At 41.0% G+C, this 22,447-nt stretch overlaps 1 protein-coding gene across 5 annotated transcripts in view; it reads right to left on the bottom strand.

The window, feature by feature from the left end:
* CDH20 (cadherin 20) overlaps window positions 1–22,447 on the bottom strand; it is a 206,646-nt gene that overhangs the window by 62,940 nt on the left and 121,259 nt on the right. Inside the window, exon 1 of one of the 5 annotated variants that reach the window (XM_003995232.6) lies at window positions 4,896–5,243. The exons of the other annotated variants lie outside the window; for them this stretch is intronic. The gene's annotated coding sequence lies outside the window, so the exon portion shown is untranslated. Of the gene's footprint in view, window positions 1–4,895; window positions 5,244–22,447 lie in introns of those variants that run through there. 5 annotated transcript variants of the gene reach the window in all.

Here is a 22,447-nt window from a genome sequence, read left to right as displayed (position 1 = left end):
AGCAGCAACCTCCCTCTAATTACATGATAGTGATATGATCATGGGGTGGAGATTGATTCAGTATCCTCATTTTTCTGGGCTAGTTTATCCCCTGATGGTTCTTTGGTAGTGTTCTCTGCTCAGTAATGGAACTACTTTCCAAGCAAATGTGTGAGATGGTCTTAATTTGAACTCTTGAATGAACTCCTTCTGCTCCCCCCAAATCTGGTCCAGTTAGCCTCTGATAGAATCATTGAATATATACTTAAGTTTGTGTTCTTAGGGACATTTTACCATGTTAACAGGGGATATATAAAAAAGGAGATTCCCAAATGGCCCAAGCAAAACATACTGGTCCAAAGAGCCATCCATCATGGGTTCCAGAAGTGACCAGTGGAGTCATGAGGAATGAGAACTGTTCTCAGTCTAGGAACTTTTGGTCATTTCAGGCTCATCAGAGTCCAGTCTGGTTTTGGCATCAGGGTCACCGACTGGCCTTAGGCCTAGATCAAAAGGCACAAGTATAGCCTCATATAATGAGGTAAAGGAGATCTTATCCCCTGACCCTTCATCGTTTGACCCTGCACTGGATCATTTTGGCACTAATTCCTGTTCTGGCTAGCTATTGCTATGAAACAAATCATCTCAAAACGTAGTAGCTTACAACCAGTTGCTTTTGTTAATTTTTGTGGTTTCTGTGAGTCAGGGATTTGGATGTATCTTGGCTGGATGGCTCTGGCATGGGGTTTCTCAGGCATCTGCAGTCAGATGGTGGCTATACTGGGACACAGGGGTCTGGTGCAGCTGGAGGCTGTTGGTGCATCTCTGTCTCTTCACATGTGTCTTCCACATGGACTAGTTTGGGTTTCCTCATGGCATGGTGGCTTCCATGAGAGCATTTGGACTATGTAATGTGGTCAGGGCTCCCATGTGAGGATGTCTGTTCTCAAAGCAGAAGAGGCATTATCTTTTATGGCCCAACCTCAGAATCTTCTCAACTTTACTTCTGCTGCATTCTGTTGGTTATCAGCCACTTCCAGGTCCGTACTCTGGAGGGAAGGGGATTGGACTCCACCTCCTGAAGAGGAGTGGCAAGGCTCCAGAAGAGCCTGTGGGATGAGACATATTATTGTGACCACCTTTAGAAAATATACTTTGCCATGCCTGGAACATGAGACAAGCCATCCAGGGCCACTGAGGTCAGTGTGGAAGAACTTTTGTGATCTCAGATAAGCAAAAGCAGGGTTTTGTATTTGGAAGAGGATTTGGAGGGGGTGGGAGAAAGTCATTTTTTGTCTAACTAAACATATCCATATCCATATTCATATCTAATACACAGGCATCTGGGTGGCTCAGTCGGTTAAATATCTGACTCTTGATCTTGGCTTAAGTCATGATCTCATGGTCATGAGATTGAGCCCCTCATCAGGCTCCTCTCTGGAGATGGAACCTGCTTAAGATTCTCTTTCTCCCTCTCCTTTTGTCCCTCCCTGGCTTGCGCACACATACTTGTGTGTGTATGCTCGATCTCTCTCTCTCTGTCTCTCTCTCTCTCAAAAAACAAAAAAAAACCCAAAACAAAACAAAACAAAACAAAACAAAACAGAAAGCCAAAAACCAAAACCAAAACCAAAAAACATGTATATAGAGAGCAGGTCTTGTTCGAATGGCCTAGTTACCATGTATGTTGTGATAGAGATGGGTGTATCTAAAGGATGGGTGTATCTGTATGAGCTATACATACACAACTTTTGATTAGGCCTGCTCAGGCATAACAAATAAGGAAATATGGTTCTGACTCCTTAGTACTGAGTGGCTGGAGAATTGTTATCAATTGATTATTCTCAACTTTAGTACAATGACAAGTAGTATTTTAAAGGAGTAAGTTCTGTATAGAGTGTTTAATATTCATTTGTATTGTAAGGATATCTAAAGTCATGATCACTAAGCACTGAGATTTTTACCAAAGTGGAACAAATTAAAGAGATGGTGGAAAGGACGTGTCTTGGCTTTAGGCATGTGGCTCTTTGAAGAAGTATTAGAATATAAACAGAACAATAATAAATAAAATAAAATCTGGTAATATCTGGAAGTAAGAGTTCAAAGAACAAACATAAGATTGATAGGTCATAGTGGATATCGTTTCCTCCCAGTTTGACTCCTAATTGTTTCCTCTCTTGGGTCTCTTGCTCTGCTTACTCCAGTCTGTGGAACAAATGGCACTTCCAGCCATCCAAGTAGGAATCCAGAAGCTATGGTAAGATTCCTTCTGTCTCCTCTCCAACTGCCCCAGTAAACTCTCAAGCTTTCACCACTATAGCAGCCTCCTAACTGGTATCCCTGTTCTAATCTGTTCTCTTACTAGCCAGAGGGATCTTACCAGGTCACTCACCTGCTAAAAGGTCTCTAATGGCTCCTCATTTCTTAACTGATAAAATCTGAACTTCTTGAGGAGGTACTCAAGGATGTAAATGATCTAACTCCTTCTACCATTCTAGCCTCTTTTCCTGTCCCTTCTCCCCTCACATTCGTCCATTAAAATAAACTACAGACACTATAGTTTAACACCTTTATGATTTTGTTCAAACAAAAGTGCTTTTTCCAGGCCCTTTGTTTGGCAACCTCTCTTCCAGGAAGTATTTGTTCATTATGAGGCCTGTCTTTTGTGCCCCCATACCACTCTACTCTGTCCATTTCACTGGCACAGCCCACATCAGTCTGCTTTCCCCACTAGCCCATGAATCTCTGAGGGCAGCGGCTGTCACCCCTGTGTCTTCAGAATTAGCATGTGTCAGCACCAAGCAGGAATTTAATAAAACTTGGAACTGAATAAAATTAAACAAAAAGTGAAAGATTCAGCAATGTAGCATTCTCATTTCAGTGAGAATTGTGGCACTTGTGTGGCAATATTAACAGGGAAGGGTTCTGAGGATCCACCAGGTGGGACTGGGATCCTCACCAGAACTTTCTCAGTTTCTGACAGGGGCAACCCGAAGGAGACTGTGGAGTGAGGCTGGAAGCTTGGATCAGATTCACCAGAGTCCACAAGGCTCTAAAGATGAAGCCTACGGTGTCCAAGGAAAGGACAGCTTTAAGGCTAGAGGAGAGAAAGTCAAGGTGCTGCTTAATTAACCACATCCACATTTTAAAAACTCATTTCCACTGAAGATGGGATCTCCTAGGAATCAGGAGCAGGGAACATGGCCTTAATCAGTAGAGGAAGAGATTTAAACAAAGATTTCCAGACAGTGAAGCTTATGAACTGGGACAGATTGCTTATGGAAATTGAGAAGTCTGCCCTTTTCCAGGCGGGGGGAGAAGGCAGGGGCAGGACACTGCAGGCACAGAGGCTTTCACAGACTCAAGTAGGTCTGCCAGAGGTGGGGATAGAACCAAAGGGCCTTAAGGCCTTTTACAAATCCCACAAATCAGGGATGTTTTCAAATACTGACTTTACATCATAGTAAGCATTTATAACATTTCACTCATGTTCGCCTAGAAGAAATGGTGAATTTGTGAGCATGCAGTGAAAAGAATTAGTAGTCTTTCTCTAAAGTGTAGTCGGTTGGTGATGATGCTTGATACTAGCTATTTCTACTTTTACTTGCTTTAAAGTAACTGTTATAAAAAAGGAAAAAAACTTTTTTTTTTTTAAATAACTCGCTGATTGATCTCTGGTAACACTTGTTGCAGGATAGGATTGTTAGCCCTGCTGCCTGGAAAAATTGAGTGTCTCCTTTGCTTTTATGCTGGCACTTTTCTGCCTTTCTGGTATTTAAATACCATATAGCAGTGCCACAAAGATGTTCGAATGTTACCAGTGGAAACTGCATTAGCAGTTGAAATTCCTGTCTATTTCTTCTCTGTGTCGGTAAAGGAATTGGGTTTCTTTGGAATGGAAAATGCTCTTATATATCTCTTGCAGAATTTAATTTATTCTTTCTTTCTCTTATAATCCCTCTCATTTTTTTCTTCTATGTAGTAAAGAAACATTCAAAGAAACCCATATACACTCTACAAGGTTTTTGTTCTCCTACCATAAGGCTAAGAATAGCTTAACAAGAACCAATCCACATGCTTTAATCCACATGAGGGAAAAAGATTTTGTAAATGTTTCACTTCAAAGCACCAAAACTAAATGAAGGTTAAGGGAGGAGGCTCAAAAGAAAGCCTCATTAATGGAAAATACATTCTGATAGATCAAACTGATTTCAATCTTAATAGTCCATTTAAATAATGGAATTGGTTAATAGTATCAAATTAGGATTAAAGAAAGGGATAAAAATCTCTTTCCACAAGTTGTTTCAAAACAAGGCATTCACTGGCTGATGCCATATGATATCAATCTGATTATACTGTACACAATAAAGCATCATGCCCTGTGCTAAAATCCTGCTGGGAGATGTATTTAATCAGATGCCTTTGATATGACTTGAGGAATAGTTACTGTGGACTCAAAAGAATCAGAACAAAATCTTTAGCTCCTGCAGTCAATCTTAATCCAGTGTGGATGCTAGGTGTCTATACATACCCTGTCGTAATGCACTCTCAAACATAAGCACGAGCTCACTGGTTGGACTTTCAGATTTGTCTTTTCAGAAGCCACACGCAGAAGTTTGTTTTGCTTAATAACATGTTCTACAACTGACTGTTCATTCCCAAGCTTATCACAAATCAAGTCAAGATAAAGATTTTCTGTTGGCAGGAATTTTAGTGGACCCTGGTGAGTACAATTAACAGCCACCCGATAATAATTTAAAATTACTATCTTAGCTCGCTTTGTTTGGCTCCCACAGGAACTAAATCAACACTTTCACTTCCCAAGACAATCTTTCTGTGTCACTGGCCAAATTTAAACCGGATTTTGTGAAGCTATGTCATGGAAATCACAGACGGCATGAAGTTTTACAACTTACTTTTCTCCTTCTTCCTCGGAGCGCACTATTTTTGCATTTTCCTGAGCTCGTCACTTTAGTTGTGGAGTTCGCGTCACGCTGCCAGCTCCCACTCTGTGTCAGAACAACTTAAAGTGGTCCTCCTTCTGCCGTTTGAAATTGGTCTTTAAATTATAATCAGCTCTGAAGGAGGCTGTTGGAAGGTAGGGAATTCAGTCCAGCAACTTGGAGGGCAGAAGGCAGCTCCCGGCTAGAGCTTTCTTTCCCCCTCTGCCAGTGCCATGGGGTCGGAAGGCGTCTCTGGGGGAGGAAGGCCCAGCCAGCCACAAGTCGCTAACGCACCCCACAGCTCCTTGCGACAGGAAGGAGAACAAAAGGCATCACTTATGTTAGGTGATCAGCGGCAAATGATGTGTGGGGTGGGAGGGAGCCTGGTGTACACGGGAGGGGGCGGCAGTTGCCCTTGTCTAGATGGGGGAAGGACAAAGAATGCTGTCCCTGAACATTTGAGGCCCTGGGGGATTTCTTCACGGAATCAAACTGCAGAGGACGATTAGCAGCCTTGTACAGTAAGAGCTAAAGTTTTTTGGACATGTTGGCCTCAGCTGAAAATACCTAGTGGCTACTTACGTATAATACCTATCAGCGACTTATGTATTTCAGAAAGATAATGGGAAGGCTAACACATTGCACGTCTTTTCCACTACCGTTGCTCAGTGTTTCCAGTAAGTACATGCGGTGTGTCTCATTCGAGCTGCTCTTTCACATTATTGTTAATTAAATAATACTCCCTAAGAAATCTGTCATTACCGGCAGCCAGGACCGGGTTTGTTTAGTTTGCCTGGGGCTATTAATGCTCTAACAAACGGGCTCTTAATTGCCAGAAGAGGTAATTTCGTTGGGGGTTGTAGATCACTTTTCCCAACAATTTTATGGTATATTTTCTATCTGAAAGTTTTTCCTTTTTGTTTCTCTGTCTGGAGTTCCACAAGGCCAGAGGGATCTTTCTCTAATGATTCATCCATTGAATTAGCCATTCTCCGTAATGGAAAAAATGCATGTTATTGAATCTGTAATTCCTCCCCCCCCCCATTTCCATTATGACTAAAGAGAAGCAACTAATAACGGATTTTAAAATTAACTTAATTTTCCCTTGCTCATTTCATTACTTATTCTTTGAAATAAGTGACTTTTGCTGGGAGAAATGATTTCTGGTATGTCGCAGGCGCAACTCTGACATTATTTCTTGTCAACTGTTTTTCTAGTAGACAGGAGTGGTGGATGGGTAGAACAATTATCATTAGATGTAGTTGAAAGGGGGAAAGATGAGGGCATTCGGCCCCAGAGAGGAACATGTGCCGTGGCCTAGAATTTAAAGTGACCTTATCTTCAAACATTTTCTTTCTGTTCATAAGCAGAGAATAAGGACAAATATTAAGAAAAAGTCACCTTTTTTTTGGCGTTATAAAAGCCTCCATATGCCATTTCAAAAAGAAGTGCTATTTCAGCCTTTTCTTAAATGACCTCTTTTTCATCATAATATAATACATTTTTTTCACCTTTTGACCGGTACTTTGGTTTTCTAATAAAGCTACATACTTATTTCAGAGGAATTACACTTTAGAATGCATCTTGGTGGTACTTCATCCAACAGTTTCATTTGGCTGAATTAATGTGCGAGCGAGAGAGGGAGAGGGAGAGAGAGAGAGAGAGAGAGAGAAAGAGGAGAGAGAAAATAGTAGAAGCAAGAGACTCATGTAATCCAACCTCTAAGCATAACTTTCTTCAATTTCACATTGCAGTATCATTATAGTAACCTTTATGTGTGATAAAAGCATAATTTGGCTGGATAGTACTAAAACATATATATCCACATTTTATCAGTGATTTACTGTCCTGTGATCAAAATAGTTTCCTTTCTTCCTCTTTGCCAAGTTCACATTTTGTTGTCTGGTGTCACTTGATAATCTTTCATTCGCCTTCTCCCCCAACCCCCCCGGCTCTTGTCTCTCTCTTTTTCCCATTAAGATGTGAATGGGTAGGCATCTCAGCCAATATGTCTATACATGGCTGAATACACTTGGAGAAAAGCAGGGTCTCCTTTTGTCTGGACCCTGGATGGCTGCGTGTCATTCCGCACCAACGGGCAAGGCCTCCCTCACAGTAGGAACTTTGCAATAATTGCCAGAACAAATTGAGCTCAAGCTTATCGGTTCCTTTCCTTTTTCATTTGGAAAATGGAGGGACTGGGAGAACAAGGCCATTTTTGACTAGTGACAATACAGCGTTGAAATAGATTGGATACAGCCAGTGCCCAGTCGTATTGCAGACAACTGTCATGGGATATATTGTATACAGGGACGATAAGATGTGACCTCACAATTATCAAGCTGAGCTGTGTTTTCCCACACACTCTGGGCATTCCACTCTGTACGATCGGCATATACAGCAGTTGGCAGGGGAGTGAGTGGAACTTCTATATGGACAGTTGGCAGAGGCGAGCAAACACAGATGAGACTGGTTGGTGCTCGCGTTCTTTCTGCACGTTGTGTAGACCAGCAGGGGCGATACTCAGCTTGCTCTGCACTAGGGAGCAATGAGAAAAACGGTCTTTGGTAAGAAAGTTGAATACAGGGGAAAGAAATTCATTTAAAAGTCAATTACATATTTTTTTCCTATGCAGATTTTTAAATCAGAATCTCTGTGAACTGTAAATGATACATGATTTTCATTGTATTTAGGTACATTGATATCTGATATCATATATCATATATGATGTCTGTAGTGTATCTAGATCCTGCTCTGTGTTTGGTATATATTTGTGTGTCTGTGTGTTTGTGACTACATGTTTTTATGCATTCATTAAGTCCACAATACATGGATGTGGTTGGAAACTATAATGTGCCTATGTAAGTGCAAATGCAAACATGCAATAGCCGAGGTGATTTTCATTTATATATATATATATATATATATATGTATATATATATATATGTATATATATATATGTATATATATAATATGTACATATAGTGTATACATACATATATATGTAAATATGTATATGTGTATACACACACACACACACACACACACACACACACACATATATATGTATATTCATACTCCAAGGCTTGATTCTAAATCTATAAAGTACCACATGTTCCCTTCCAGAAATCTTTCCACCTTAACGACAGACTATGGTTGGGCTTGTACAACCAGGACTGTGTACTGTGTTGTTATTACAGGTCGCAGGGCCTTTGGCAAACTGGGTGGCCAGCCTGGTGTATCAGAACTGCCAAAGCAGTCAGGCCACCTGTCTATGTGACAGCCCAGCCTATATTTTTAAAAATATTGTTACTTAAATATGTTGGAAGTGTGTGTGTGTGTGTGTGTGTGTGTGTGTGTGTGTGTGAGTGAGAGAGAGAGAGAGAGAATTCCCATTCAATGGGGTTAAGCTTTGCTCAGCTGCTTTCAGAGCAACTGGAGGAAGACAAGACAAGGCGCTACGGCCAACTGGATGGCTTTCCATCTGCCCTCTGCTTTGCTTGGAAGTAACCAGCCAGACCAACGGTTTTCTCTTTGTTCAGCTTTTTTTCTGATCTGAAGCAGAGGCTGACATGACACAAACATGGCATTTCTTTTTGAAAATTGGATTCTGAAATTGGCCTCATCTTTCCAGAAGCACAGCGCTATTGCAGTTTCTTCCCGGTTTTGTAAATGTCATAAACAGTTTGCATATAAAACCCCAGATTTGGAGGCAGTTACCACACTAGGTTTTTGCAAGTTTTTTTTGGGGAGGTGTTTGGTTTTTGGTCATGAAGGGGTGTGCTGTAGTGTAATGAATGGAAGTGGTTTCCCTGTACAGAGATGAAGAAAATGGGGCAACAGATTAATAATAAAGAACACGTTTGCCAGCTTTTTATTATCACTTTTAAAGGAGACACAGTAAAATGTGAAGTCATGCAAATGTGGTTTCTTGAAGAACTTCATTAGCATCACCCAGAAGCTATAGTTTACAATAAATGGCCACCAGGGCCCCCAAAGGTCATGGCTCGTGGCCAGCTCAGTGCAGTTGAAGTGATGCTTACTGTAAGGCGCGTCCCCTGGACACGATGTATGAGGTACAGATGACAGTACATTATCTAAGCCAGTTGCACTGTAGTGATTTGAATTCGGAAGATTTTTAATGGAGCAAGCAGGGGGAAAAAACCTACTAGAGGAATGCAGTCCATTAAGGTCACCTAGCAGAGAGACCAGATATGCTTATGTTTAAAAGGAGAGGTAAGAAAAGAACATTTTTAGAAGAGAGCTCCCAGTATTCTTTATACTGTGCTCTCCTCCCCCAAACACACACACACACACACACACACACACACACACACACACACACCCGTGTGCGCACACACCTGTGCAGACACCCCTACACACAGGAGTGAAGAGAGTCCCCTCACTCATAACACCTTTAACATGTCTTGGTGTCTTGAATCTTTAGGAGATACAAGGAAAAAGAGCTGTGTTTGGGTGAAATAAACATTGGGGAATCCTGGCAACTGAGACCGCCCTTTCTGTTCTCCACGCATGCAGTGAAAAGGCGAGCCATGTGATTTTAACTCTGGTTTACTTTGAACTTGGGATGGAATTGTGGCTATTCTCACAGACACCGTTAGGGCATATTGACTTAATAATGAGAGTGATCACTGAGAAGAGCCACGTGCTATGGACAGGCTCAGATTCTCCAGAGGAGGCAACCTGACGTGACGTGCAGCAGGATCACTTGGGTGCTAATTTACAGAAGTAAATCTAAACCCAGTTCTGCCTGATCCCACAGCCCATAGTGTTTCTCCCGCTAGTACTAATAGCTACTACTTATTTAGGACTTACAGTGAGCCGAAGCCATTCCCAGTGTTTCACTTACCATGACTTCGTATTTGTATGTATTTCAAAAAGTAATTCATTACTCTTCAAATGGTGAAAAGAACTGCTTGTTTGCTCAAGGGGACATGGCTTTATTCAGCTTTGTATTGTCTAAGTGATGAGGATGCCTGCTTTTTAGGTCAGATCATCATGTATCTGGGTGGGTTACTGAGCTTTTCTGTAGAATTAGAAAGAGGATAGTTTTTATTGATTTCACACTCACAAACATCCCCTTCCATCTGTTTTCTGGATGCTTTGATCTCCTATGCCATTCAAACTTTGTTTCATTTCAATGTTAATTTTTAAAATGAGCTCTTAAAATTCACCTGATTTGATAACAAAATTCAAGGCCATTAATTCTTTAATTCTTTCTGAACATTAAGAATCATTTTACTTCCCAAATATGAACATTTAAAATTTTGTTTTAAATAAATGTCATTATTTAAGACCTAAATGTCTTAAATTTATAAATTGTCATTTCTGTTCTGCAAATCTGGTAAATCTAAAGAAATCTAGGATTCTTATTGCCACTTCTGTTTTGTTTTCTTCATCATGAGAGGAAGTAATGTGTGTTACTGGTGAAAGGTCCACACAGAAGATGGGGGTGGTGCCATTCTTTGTAATAAAATGGTGGTTCTAAGTATCAGATGCCAAGTTATGGTTGAGGGAAGCCAGCAGGCTAGAGGATGGCTCCAGTCAGTAGATTTGATGCTTTTCTGTAATGTTTATGCTTGTTTTCAGTAGCCATAGGAGGACATGTGGGGGGAGGAATGAGTGCCAGTGCCTGTTGACAGTGACCCTATTTTCAATTTCAGGTTTTTTTTCAAATTCTCTTTTATTTTCATGTTTAAAAAAATTTTTTTTGAGAGGGAGGGCGGAGAAGGGGTAGAGGGAGGGAGGGAGAGAGAGGATGGGGGAGGGGTGGAGGGAAGGAAGGAGGGGGAGAGAGGGAGAGAGAGAGAATCTTAAGCAGGCTCTGCGTCCAGCAGAGAGCTTGATGCAGGGTTCAGTCCCACGACTGTGGGATCATGACCTCAGCCCAAACCAAGAGTTGGATGCTTAACTGACTGAACCACCCAGGCACCCCTCAGTTTCAATTTTAAAAAATATCCGGTGATGTTTTTGGGTAACCAGGCCAGTGAGCATCATCGTGAAATATTCTGTAGGGTTTACTTTGGAATTGAAGTTGTTTGCTATTAGAAGGCTTATTTTGAAATGATTGATTCCATCTGTGGCTGTGATAATTTCCTAAGTTAATTACAAATGGGACTTATTACTGTACAGTGATAAATACTGTTGAGGATTTCCTAAATAGGTTCAGTGGTTCCACAGACTTTTTAGGAAGAATAATTCACATCCAGACCCTGATGGAGATTCCAAGTGGCTTCTCCACAAGCTCAGCTTTGACTTCCTTCAGCTCTGTGCTTGGGTTATTAGTGTCTGCTTTCAAGTTGGAGGGGTCTGGCTCTTCTTCACTCTGATGTTAACGTTTCCTCCTCGTCTCAGATAATTGATAAATGGGTGTGGTTGTTTCCAGCTCCCAGGTGGCATCAAGCCACCGCTTGTGTTCACTCTCCACCAGTGTTTTGATCAGGGACCCTAGTGAGGGTGGGTGCCTGTCAGCTCCCGTGGCGTGCTGTGCCCTGGCTGGTGTTCCCAAACTGCTAGGGTTACACAGCGTATGAGTCAAAGCATCTAGAACATGGATAGAAGGGCATATTCCTGGAGGTCGCCTGGTCTTTGGTGCAGTGTAACGAGGACAGAGGGAGGGGGTGTTGTGTGGAGGTTGGTGGGGCATATCAGGGTTGAGGGGTGTTCCTGGTGTTAGCACAGGAAGAACAGTGAAGAAAGTGGTATTCTGCACTGCAGGAAGGCATTAAACTTTTTTTTTTTTTTTTTTTTTACCTTGTGAAACCACTAAACTGTTCTTCTCTCAGATGTTCCTTTGCATGTTTTTGGAAAGTTAGGAAGAAGAGTTGCCCATGCTGCATAAGCAGAAAAACTCTGAGCTTATATAAAGCATATAATGATGTTATCAATAAAATAAAAAAAAAAAACCCGAAATTACCATAGTGGTACATATTTAATTACGCACGCTTCTCACTGTGCTATATGGTAATAACGGCAAGCAAATCACATAAACAGTGTAGCTGGTGTTACTTTTAATAGGGAAGGGAACTAATATTTATTGAATTCCTAATATCTGCTGGGCTCCATGCTGGGTGCTTTACATATGTTATCTCATTTAATGTGTAGCTAAACAAGGCATTTCCAGGGTCTGGCGTGGTTGGAGGAGGGAGGGGTTACACTTCTCGGCCCTTGGGGAGACTCGGGGTTCTCTTTTCTTTGGCAAGGCACACGCTGTCCCAGTCGTTCAGGGTCCTTTGCCCTCTCCCCAGTTTGGGAGTTTGGACTTTCTGGGCCCTAGGATCTTAGCCACAGTTGGATGCCATGAGGACACAACTCCTTCTCCCTACCCCTATCTTACCTTCAAGTGTCACCAAGGGCCAGGAGTTGACCCGGCAGCCTGTGCTCCAGCCTCCAGGTGGAAGTTCTGTTTGAGTGCAAGGAAGCAGAACCTAAAGCGACTCCTTCTCTGAGTTTGAGGCAATGTGAATAGGAAACCTGCTGCCCATCCCCAACTCTTGCCATCTCCTTCTCCCCCATCAACAGCCTGATGGAGGGAAAGGAAGAAAGCCAAGTGGTGTGCTTTAAGAGGAGACCCTTCCACTTTTACCTCTCTATGCCCTTTGACATATGTTTACTGGCAGTACCTGATACGTTACTACTTAAAGTATGTTTTTTTATTTTTTAATCTTTTGGGGTTAGGGAATTCTTCGAAAGTCTGATAACATTCTTGACTCTACTCCCTAGAAAAATGTACCAGTGTTTACACTTCAAGTGAAAAGTATTTGATTCAGAGAGTCACACAAGCCGCCAAGGAAAACCTCTGGGAGGATGGGAAGGGGAGGGGTGGTAGGAAGCATGGATCAACCACTTATTCTTCAGCAGGGCTGTTTTGTTCCTTTGCCTACCTGAGATGTGCTTAAGGTGACAGGAGCGGACGAGAGGAGGCAGCTAGCAGTGGTAAGAGATCATTTTTAAGTATGAGCTCCTGTGGGAGAAGGGAGGCCCAACTGGGGAAGGTAGCTGGGCTTATAGTGAAGGCCTCGGAGGGCCGACCATCAGCATGTGCAGCCTTGCTGTGCGAAGTGTGGCCCGTGGGCCAGTGGCATGGTCATCACGCAAGGGTATGGTCGTCAGCCAGACGCTTGTCAGAAACACAGACCCCTCCCCGACATACTGAATCAGGATCTGCATTTTGACAAGATTCCATGTTCAAGTTTGAGAAGCATGAGTGCGTATTGAAGGCACGAGGATAGGACTAGGGAGCGGGGGTTGAGATTAGAGGAAGCTGGCAGGCAGGCCAGGTGCCCATAAGTACACCTTCTCAGGAATAGAAAAAGAGCTCACACAGGGGAAGAGACAATGGAAAGGGCCCTTAAGTGGTACTCCAAGGGGGAATGTGGGAATATTCAAAGTCTGGGGAGGAAAGTGATGTATTTAAATACAGGGACAGAACTGTAACAACAAAAAGTTGTTTACTACAATATGTTCTATCACAATTTAGTGTGAATTATGTTTTCTAAGCATCCAACAGGTATCGAAGATTTGTCATGCTAAATGATTTATGGTATTCATGGAGTAAATGACTTTAGGCAGACTGCTATCTCTTCCCCTTGATGAATCTTTTGAACTTATCATTACCTTGTTTTCTTAAAACCTATGCCACCCAGGCAGATGAGCTTCTGGAAAATCTCAAGGGTCTTAAGTCGTTAGTTCCTATCATTGGCACAGCCATCTCTGACATGCTCTGGATGCCCTTTTCTCTTTTCTCAGAGAACCTTTACCAAATACTTGTTGGACACATTACATTAGCATCTGTTGCTTGATTTCTAACTGTTCCTTTGTTTTGTGAAGGCAAGTGTAAAGCAGTTATAATTTTTGGAGCAAGGAGAGAGAATAAGGCTATGATTTTGGTAAAGTTAGAGGGTATATTCCCTGAGAAAATGCTAGCCACATGTTCTGGGTTGAATTGTGTCCTCTCCGAAAGATAGGTTGAAGTCCTAGCCCCTGGCACCCATAAAGTGGCTTTATTTGGGAATAGGGTCTTTACAGATAGAATCAAGTTAAGATGGGGCCATTAGGGTGGGCCCTTAATCCAGCAAGACTGATGTATCTATAGGAAGAGGGAAGGTGGTCCTGAGAATGTGGAGGCTGTTGCCAAGAACTCCTAGGGCCAGAAGCTGGAAAAGGCAAGGAAGGATCCTCCTGTAGTGGTGTGCAAGGAGCACAGCCCTGCCAGAACCTTGATTCTGGACTTCTAGCTTCCAGAACTGCCAGACAGAACATTTCTGTTGTTGTAAGCCAGCCAGTCTGTGGTTCTTTGTTATGGCAGCCTAGGAAGCTAATATACCATGCTTAACTATTTTTCTATAATGAATTGTCGTTTTTATCTAATTTTGAATGAGCTCATTTAGTTTTGTCTGCTACTACTTGAGATGGAATAATCATTACAGTCATTAAAGAAACTAAAACGTGTTCTCAGTTAATACTAAATTCAAATCCCCTACTTGTATAGGCATCTGTATAGTTTTTATATAATCTGTGTGTGCTGTGGTTGAATTTACCTTTTCGTGAAATGCCAAAATGGCTATTTTACTTTTTTTAAGTAATTTTTTAAATGTTTATTTATTTCTGAGCTAGAGACAGAGCGCAAGCAGGGGAGGGGCAGAGAGAGAGGGAGACACAGAATCTGAAGCCGGCTCCAGGCTCTGAGCTGTCCGCACAGAGCCTGACGCGGAGCTCGAACTCACAGACCACGAGACCACAACCGGAAAGCCGGAAGTTAACTGACTGAGTCATCCAGGCTCATTGTCTATTTTTCTTTTAGATTTAAAAAAACTTAATTGTGTTATCTTAGTGGAAAAAATGTAAGTAACAGTGTCTTACAACTTGTCAGCACTTACTATCTGAGATATTCTAAATAATTTTGATTAAAAAATACTGAAAATATATTTACTCCTAAATCAGTAAACTGTTTGAAAAAATGAAAAACAAGTACTTAAATATTGTCTGATGTCAGCAGCTGATGGTATCTAACATGTCTACTCATTTAAAGAATTGGCAAAAACATGAGAAAAACACAAATGGCTAAGGAAACTCAGCAAAGCAGCTAATGCAGTAATAGACTGTATGGCCAGGGGGGTGTCAAAAATCTCAAATTTATTTTGAGACCAGAGGCAGGTAATCTGACACTGCAGATTACCTTCAGGGAAGGATGGTGTGGCTGCCCATGTCACTCCCATGGATGACTGTCAAGTGTGAAGGCCAGGACTGTGTCAGACCCAAAGAGGGCAGCCGATCCTGAGACCCCGTTAGCTGGGTAAGCACAGTCCTTTTGGTGGTGGCTGCGTTTATGTTACAACTTCCCTGAACCGCAGGAGGTTTCTGTGACTGGCTCGTCCGCTGAAATTAGATGTGTTTGGGATCCTGCGACACCTCCCACTTTTTGTCACTTGTCTGAGGGAAATTTAGCATATGTCTGTTGTTTTGAACTCAGCGCCAAGAAGACTAGTTATAAAGGTGCTCAGGGGGTTTCTTGCAAGACGGCTCTGCGATGTGAGTATCGTTGCAGAATTATATCAAGGTCACTTGTATTTATTTTTTTCTAAACAGTTTCTTGACTTTAAAATGCCTTTGGAATTTCCAACTCAAAATTCTAATCCCTTTCAGTGAGCTCAGTCTCTATGCAAAACTTGCTTCCCGCCTGCCAAATTGAAAGCATCTGGATGGAATACTGAATTTAGGTCATTTTTTTTTTCTTTCCAATTTGTCCTTCTCTAGAAGAAAGGAAATCAAATCCAATAACATCACGTAGAGGGGAGGGTAAAATAGTTCCAACAAGAGCTTTTTCTTTCAACAGTTGGTTGGACTTAAGTGTGTGACACTTTCCCGCCTCCCCATCTCTACCTCTTCTGCCACTGGATCTCAGTGGCTCATTTGATTTTTAAAGACTTGCAGCTTTTTACTTTCCATTATCTCTGTAGCACCATTCTCCACTGAGGGGAATAACTAGAGTGTTCCTAGTTAGTTCCTGAGGGCAAGTCAACGAGGACTTGCCCATTTTCCCAGTGGAGGCTCTGGTCCAGGTACAGACGAGGCTTCTCAGACTTGAAAGTACATTGGATGCACAGGAGTCCTTTAGGGTCTGGCTAAGGTGCAGATGTTGTTAGGTCGGCCTGGGATGGGGCCTGGGCTTTTGCATTGCTGAAAAGCCTGGAGGTGCTGTGAACAGATGCTAGTTGGTGGACTGCATCTAGAGTAGCTAGGGGTGGCTCCCTCTGGGGGCATCTAGCTTTACTTGGCCCTGTCTCTCTCCCAACACTTAGAAATTTCTGGGCTTGATACGTTGAGTGCATTAGGATTTAGCACATGGATGTAATTCCACCATTTCCCCTTTCTGCTTCATTTCATTTCTCTCTCTCACTAAAAGCACAAATTGTGTTAAAAAAATTAGTGCACACAGAAACTTGCCATTATAGAGAAAACATTTTTGACTGTGTAGAGAGAGGAGAAACAAGGAAAGATGTCTATCTCCAGTGCACCTATATTCTATCATGAAAGAATTTAGAAAATAGTTGTATCAGAGGTGATAGAGTTTCATTAGTATTTACTTAGCACTAAGGTAAGTAATAGAATGATAGCAGATTGAGGCATATTTAATTTTCAGCTTTCCAAGTGCTCTAAATAAAAGAGATTATAATAATATGACCAAAGCTATTATATCCACAGCAGCACTTAAGACTGATAGATATAATGTTCCACTTAGGAGCTATCATGGTACAATTAACTGAATGGTATTAAAAAGAAGTTTCTTAAAACACTTAAAGTTGTGAAGCAATTCTGAAATAGATCTGTGCTTCTCAAGTAAATACAAACAAGGACTGAGTCATTTTAGTGGATAATAAAAGAAATCAACAAGCCCAATTCTAGCTCCCTGTGGATGAGATTTAAAGCAACAAATCTATGCTACTTTATGCAATTAACATAAAATATACTTAAATTTGGAAGATTTACCCTGCCATCACCTTCCCACACAGCAAACACAAATCCCAGGCTAATTTGCCTTCATTAATTCACATACCATTGCAGGGCTGACTTCTGCTCTCAGATGCTTATGCACAATCTACCTTCAAGTTAAGTTACTGCATATGGGCCCTTTAGCTTCTGTTCAGATCCTGAAGGAATCACAGGTTACAGACATCATGAGCCTTTCAGCCCGATTCTGCAACCCTGAGGGAGTCTCTACTGATGAAAGCAGAATCAAAGAGGTTTGTGGAGGACAGTTTTTTTGCCTTTCGTCTGGCAGAGCTCAGACCCAGATGCTTTGCTCTGAAAGGGAGGGGGCTGTGGCAGGCCTCGTGTGGGAAGAGATACTTTCCAAGATGTCTCTTTGACAGACTACTTTCCTGGTCCTCTCTTCCCCAAATATTGCAGGAATGGGCCTAATAAATTAGGATCGAGGGCCAAATAAATCATGAACAACCTAAGGTATTTCAGAATTCTTTTTGAAAATGGGTATTTAGAATATTTTGCCATTCTCCTTAACTAAGGAAAACCCTACTCTGAAATAGAGTAAATAATAGGTGATATATTGGTTCAGTATTTTACCACAGTAAACTAAGAGGGTGGCATGGGGCAGAGGGAGGAGATGGTAGAGAATGAGGAGGCAACCAGACGGAGAGGGTCTCCTACCAACAAGGCAGACAGAAGAAGAAAGAAACAAACATGGAGAAGAGATGCAGAGGCAGAGGAAACACCACAGAGCAGAAAGACATTCTATTGTTTATTGAAACACTTATGCTCTTTGTGTGTTTTCTTTGAAGTGTTCAAAGCAAGTCTCATTCCTTTGTTCACAAAAAGAGTAGACTGAGAACCAAGGTGGTTCATTGGAGAATCTGCATTTTAAAACTCCATGTATCATACCGAAGAGAGGCAGCAGTGGGAGGCCAACCAGGAAATGGCAGTGGATGGCTATGCATTGGGGGCTCTGGGCCTGACTGGATGGAGAGGGGGAAGGGCATGAAAGGACTGAAGAATCCTCAACTTACTGTTTTCAGTGTGGTTTGGCTCTAGAAAGAACTCAATTTTCACCCAAATACTTAAGATCTTGCCACACATGTTACATATTCTGCATTTGGTATTTTTAATAACAGCCCCAAAGGAAAAAAAAACACCAAACACATTACTTTGTTATCATATTTGATCCTTCCAACAAGTCTGTGAAGTTGATGATACAGGTATTAATTCTGAGACCATCTAGTCAAAAGGCAGGTAAGGAAACTGAGACTGGGGATTTAATTGCTTGGGAAAAGTGACCTAGCTAGGAAGGAAATGAGTAATAATATTTATACTGGCTGAACATGGGGTAGCTGTGCCATTATGATATTTTGGGTAAGTAATTTAACCTTTCTGTGTCTAAATTTCCTCATCTGTCCAATAGGGAGGACCCGACTTTCAAGATTCTTGTCAAGAGGAAATGAAATAGTACAACAAGCACTCAGAACAGTGTCTGACAAACTCTTTAAGTTCTAGATAAATGCTAACTGTTTTAATATAATTATTATAATTTTCCAGTAATTACTAATAGCATTAATAATTATTAATAACCAACAAGCTATTCCGACCAGGCTTTCTGGATATACAGCTACCACTCATTCCAGTAAGCTATGGTTAGGCAACTGCTAGAGCATCAGTTGATAATCAGAGGTCACCATCTCTTTTCAGATTCTGGGAATGCTTCAGACACAAGATTGCTCTTGTTTACAGGGGAAGAAAGAACAATTTCAGGCAGACCAAGGGTCTGTTTTGGAATACGTTCTACCAGAAAAAGCTTTATTAATCAAGGTTTTTTTGTTTTTGTTTTTAATGAGAATGTACATGATAGCTTTTTTGTTGTTGTTGTTTGTGTTTGTTTTTTTAAAAAAATTTTTTAATGTACTTATTTTTGAGAGAGAGAGAGAGAGAGAGAGAGAGAGAGAGAAAGCATGAGCGGGGGATGCACAGAGAGAGAGAGGGAGACACAGAATCTGAAGCAGGCTCCAGGCTCTGAGCTGTCAGCACAGAGCCCGATGTGGGGCTCAAACCCACGAGCAGTGAGATAAATAGTTGAGCCGCAGTGAGATAAATAGTTGAGCCGAAGTCTGACGTTTAACCAACTGAGCCACCCAAGCGTCCCTGTTTGTTTTTTTGATGATTACTTGATGCTTTAATGTCACGTTAAGAGCATTTTCTGACAGGCCTGAAGGTCACCTAACTCTCTAAGTCTAGAAAATTACAATTTAGCACAAAATTAGTCATTTTACAAATCTGTGAAACCAATAAAATGAAACAATATATATCCACCTAAACAAGACAGCATGATTTTGGTTTGTACTGCCTTGTAGGATCTTTTTTAAAAAAATTAATTAACTAATTAATTTTTAAATTCACATCCAAATTAGCATATAGTGCAACAGTGATTTCAGGAGTAGATTCCTTAATGCCCTCAAGTGGTCTTTTTTGTAAAGACAGACTGTTTTTATTGCAAAATGTCTCCTACCCAAACCTTGTGGCTAAAATTGTGTTGCTCTCAAGACATGTCCTCCCAAACCTTGGTTTTTGTTTTTTAAATAGTTATGTTATTACACATCTCTGTTTAGCCATGAATAGTTTTCATATTAAAAAAATTTTTTTTAAATATTTACTCATTTTTGAGAGAGAGAGGGAGAGACAGCACGTGAACAGGGGAGAGGCAAAGAGAGGGAGACACAAAATCTGAAGCAGGCTTTAGGCTCTGAGCTGTCTGCACAGAACTGGACGTGGGGCTCAAACCCAACAACCGTGAGACCATGACCTGAGCTGAAGTTGGACGCTCAACTGACTGAGCCACCCAGGGGCCCCTAGTTTTTATATTTTAAACATATAAATGGCTCTGTTAAAATAGATTAGAAGTTTTTCAAGCATTGAAAGAGATTTGGTTTGTAGATGCATGAGAAGTGCATCTAGTGGTATTACCCATGAATAACAAATAAAGACAGGAATAGGTCTGGAAAAAACTCAGAGAGGTATCCACCAAATCCCATGGAGAACACAGAATACCTGGGCCAAGTCATGCTTTGCATCTGATGACCTGAAAGAAGGGAAGAAAAAGTTTGCGCTTACTACCATCAAATGCACCGAAATCTATTATCTTGCAACTATGTGGATTCCACACCCACCAGGGACCAAATATGAGGGATGGGGCTGCCCAAACTATAGGTTAGAGGGTTGAGGTTAGCAACTTCCTGTGGGATGAGGTCAGTCCAAGCTTATTAAATAATAGGATCACAGGAATTCATTTTTGAGAACTCTGTGGGGGTAAATTCTGTAGTGAAAAAGCGTCCAGAATTTAAACTTATGTCTTCCTGTTTAAACATTTTCCAGTAATTTATGAAAAACTCTTTCTAAAAGGGATGCTCATCATTGAGATGATGTTAACTGTGCGAATTATATAACAAATAGTAATTTGAGATAAAATGAAAATTAAAAATAAAATTCAGTGGCATCTTTTTGATGCCATTTAGCATGGAACTATGATTGTTGTTCTTATGGGTAAAATTGTGGGGTTGGTTGGTTTGTTTGCTTGTTTAGCTCAAGTTCTCATTACTACATTCCCACATTTGACACACAATTGTATACTTGTAGAATCTCTTAGAAGATGACTATGTGGCCAAAAAATATTAAGGGGATAATAGAACCTTCCATTGACTTTATAATTAACCATATTGAAGGAACCCCAAACATGGAATAAATTACTCAAAAGCTGTGCCATTTTAAGATGATTTAAATATGTATATTCACATTTAAAAAGAAGAGTTGACCTCTTTTCCGAAAAATAATTTCATTAATGGCTCCAGAACCTTTATCTTGCAAACTGTCCTATTAAAAGTTTTACCCATCAATCATACTTTTTAATTAACTACAGACTTTATTTAGGTTTCCCCAATTTTTCCACTAATGTCCATTTTCTATTCCAGGATTTAATCCTGGATCCTACACTGTGTTTAATTATCATGTCTCTTTAGTATCCTTCAATCTGTGACAGTTTCCTGAGCTTTCTTTGGCTTTCATGATACACTCTTAAAGAGTACTGCTTAAATATTTTGCAGAAGGCCCATCAGTTTGGGTTTGCACGATACTTTCTCAAATCATACCTTTTAGTGTAACTCTCGTACTTTCCTAATGGAAATAGAATTAGGAGCTAGAGGCGACCTTAGAAACCATGTTATTGATTAGTCTGAATTCTTGATTTCATTGGCCGAAAGCAAGTCCTCTGCCTCCAGTTTAAATGGCTTCCCCCAGATCAGTTACAGGAATGGAGTACTCCATTCTCTTACCACACACCTGATCCTTTTTCAAGGCACCATGAAAATGGTGCCTCTAACTTCGTCCAGTGAATACCTTAACACATGGGGACCCTCAAACCCTGGTGATGCTGTTTATGCTCTTGGGACAGTGTTCGCATAGAATGTAGCCCTGGGGGTACTGACGAGTCCACCTGGACTGTTTATAAGTTGATTTGAGGTGGCTTATAATAAAAGAACAGATAAAATATGAGATCCTACAGGATGGTTGTTTGGATATAACGTGATTGACACATGGTCCTGATGCTCTACCCAGATCTTGTTTTTAGAAGTGGGTGGCTGAAGGGCAGACATTTTTATCTTGAAAGAATGAGGTAGGAAATGACTCCTCTCACTTGAAACTTTCTCATTTCATTGTATACAGTGCATGTTGTCTTTACATGTCTAATAAATGAAAACACAGTTTTCTTCCCCCACCTCCAGCACCTCCCTGCCCTCCAGTACTGGAAGGCTGACATGAAATTTACTGATTGGCACTAATCTTGCAATTCACAACTCTGCATTTTATGTAGAACTTTTTGGATTTCTGCTTACTGTGGGGTTTTGCTGTAGTTACCAAAACAAAAGACAAGCCAACAGAGTGGGAGAAATGATTTTGCAAACTACATATCTGACACAAGACTGGTGTCTAGAGTACATAAAGGATTCTCAAAACAAGGTAGTAAGAAAAGCAAACAAATTAGAACATGGGTAAAAGACATGAAGAGACATTTCACCAAAGAAAATATACAGATGGCAGCAGATAAAAGGTGTTCAAAATCATTATCCATCAGAGAATGCGAATTAAAACCATAATGCAACAGTACTGTTGGCCATTCAGAATGGCTGAAATAAAAAAAAATGTGGCAACACCGAATGCTGGTGAGGATATGGAGAAATTGGATTACTCATGCATTGCTGGTGGGATTGTAAAATGGTACAACCATTCTGGTAAATAAATAGTTTGGCAGTTTCTTAAAAATCACTAAGCATGCAATTACCATACTATCCAGCACTTGCACCCCAGGGCATTTCTCCCAGAGAAATGAAGACTTACGTTCACACAAAAACCTGAACATGAATGTTTATAGCAGCTTTATTCATAATAGCTCCCAAACAGAAACAGCGCTGACGTCTTCCAGTGGGTAAATGGTTACACAGACTGCCATG

The sequence above is a fragment of the Felis catus genome, chromosome D3 (assembly GCF_018350175.1).
Source record: "Felis catus isolate Fca126 chromosome D3, F.catus_Fca126_mat1.0, whole genome shotgun sequence".
Lineage (NCBI taxonomy): Eukaryota > Metazoa > Chordata > Mammalia > Carnivora > Felidae > Felis > Felis catus.
The sequence above is the reverse complement of the archived record's forward strand: the minus strand, read 5'-3'. Positions and strand labels throughout refer to the sequence as shown.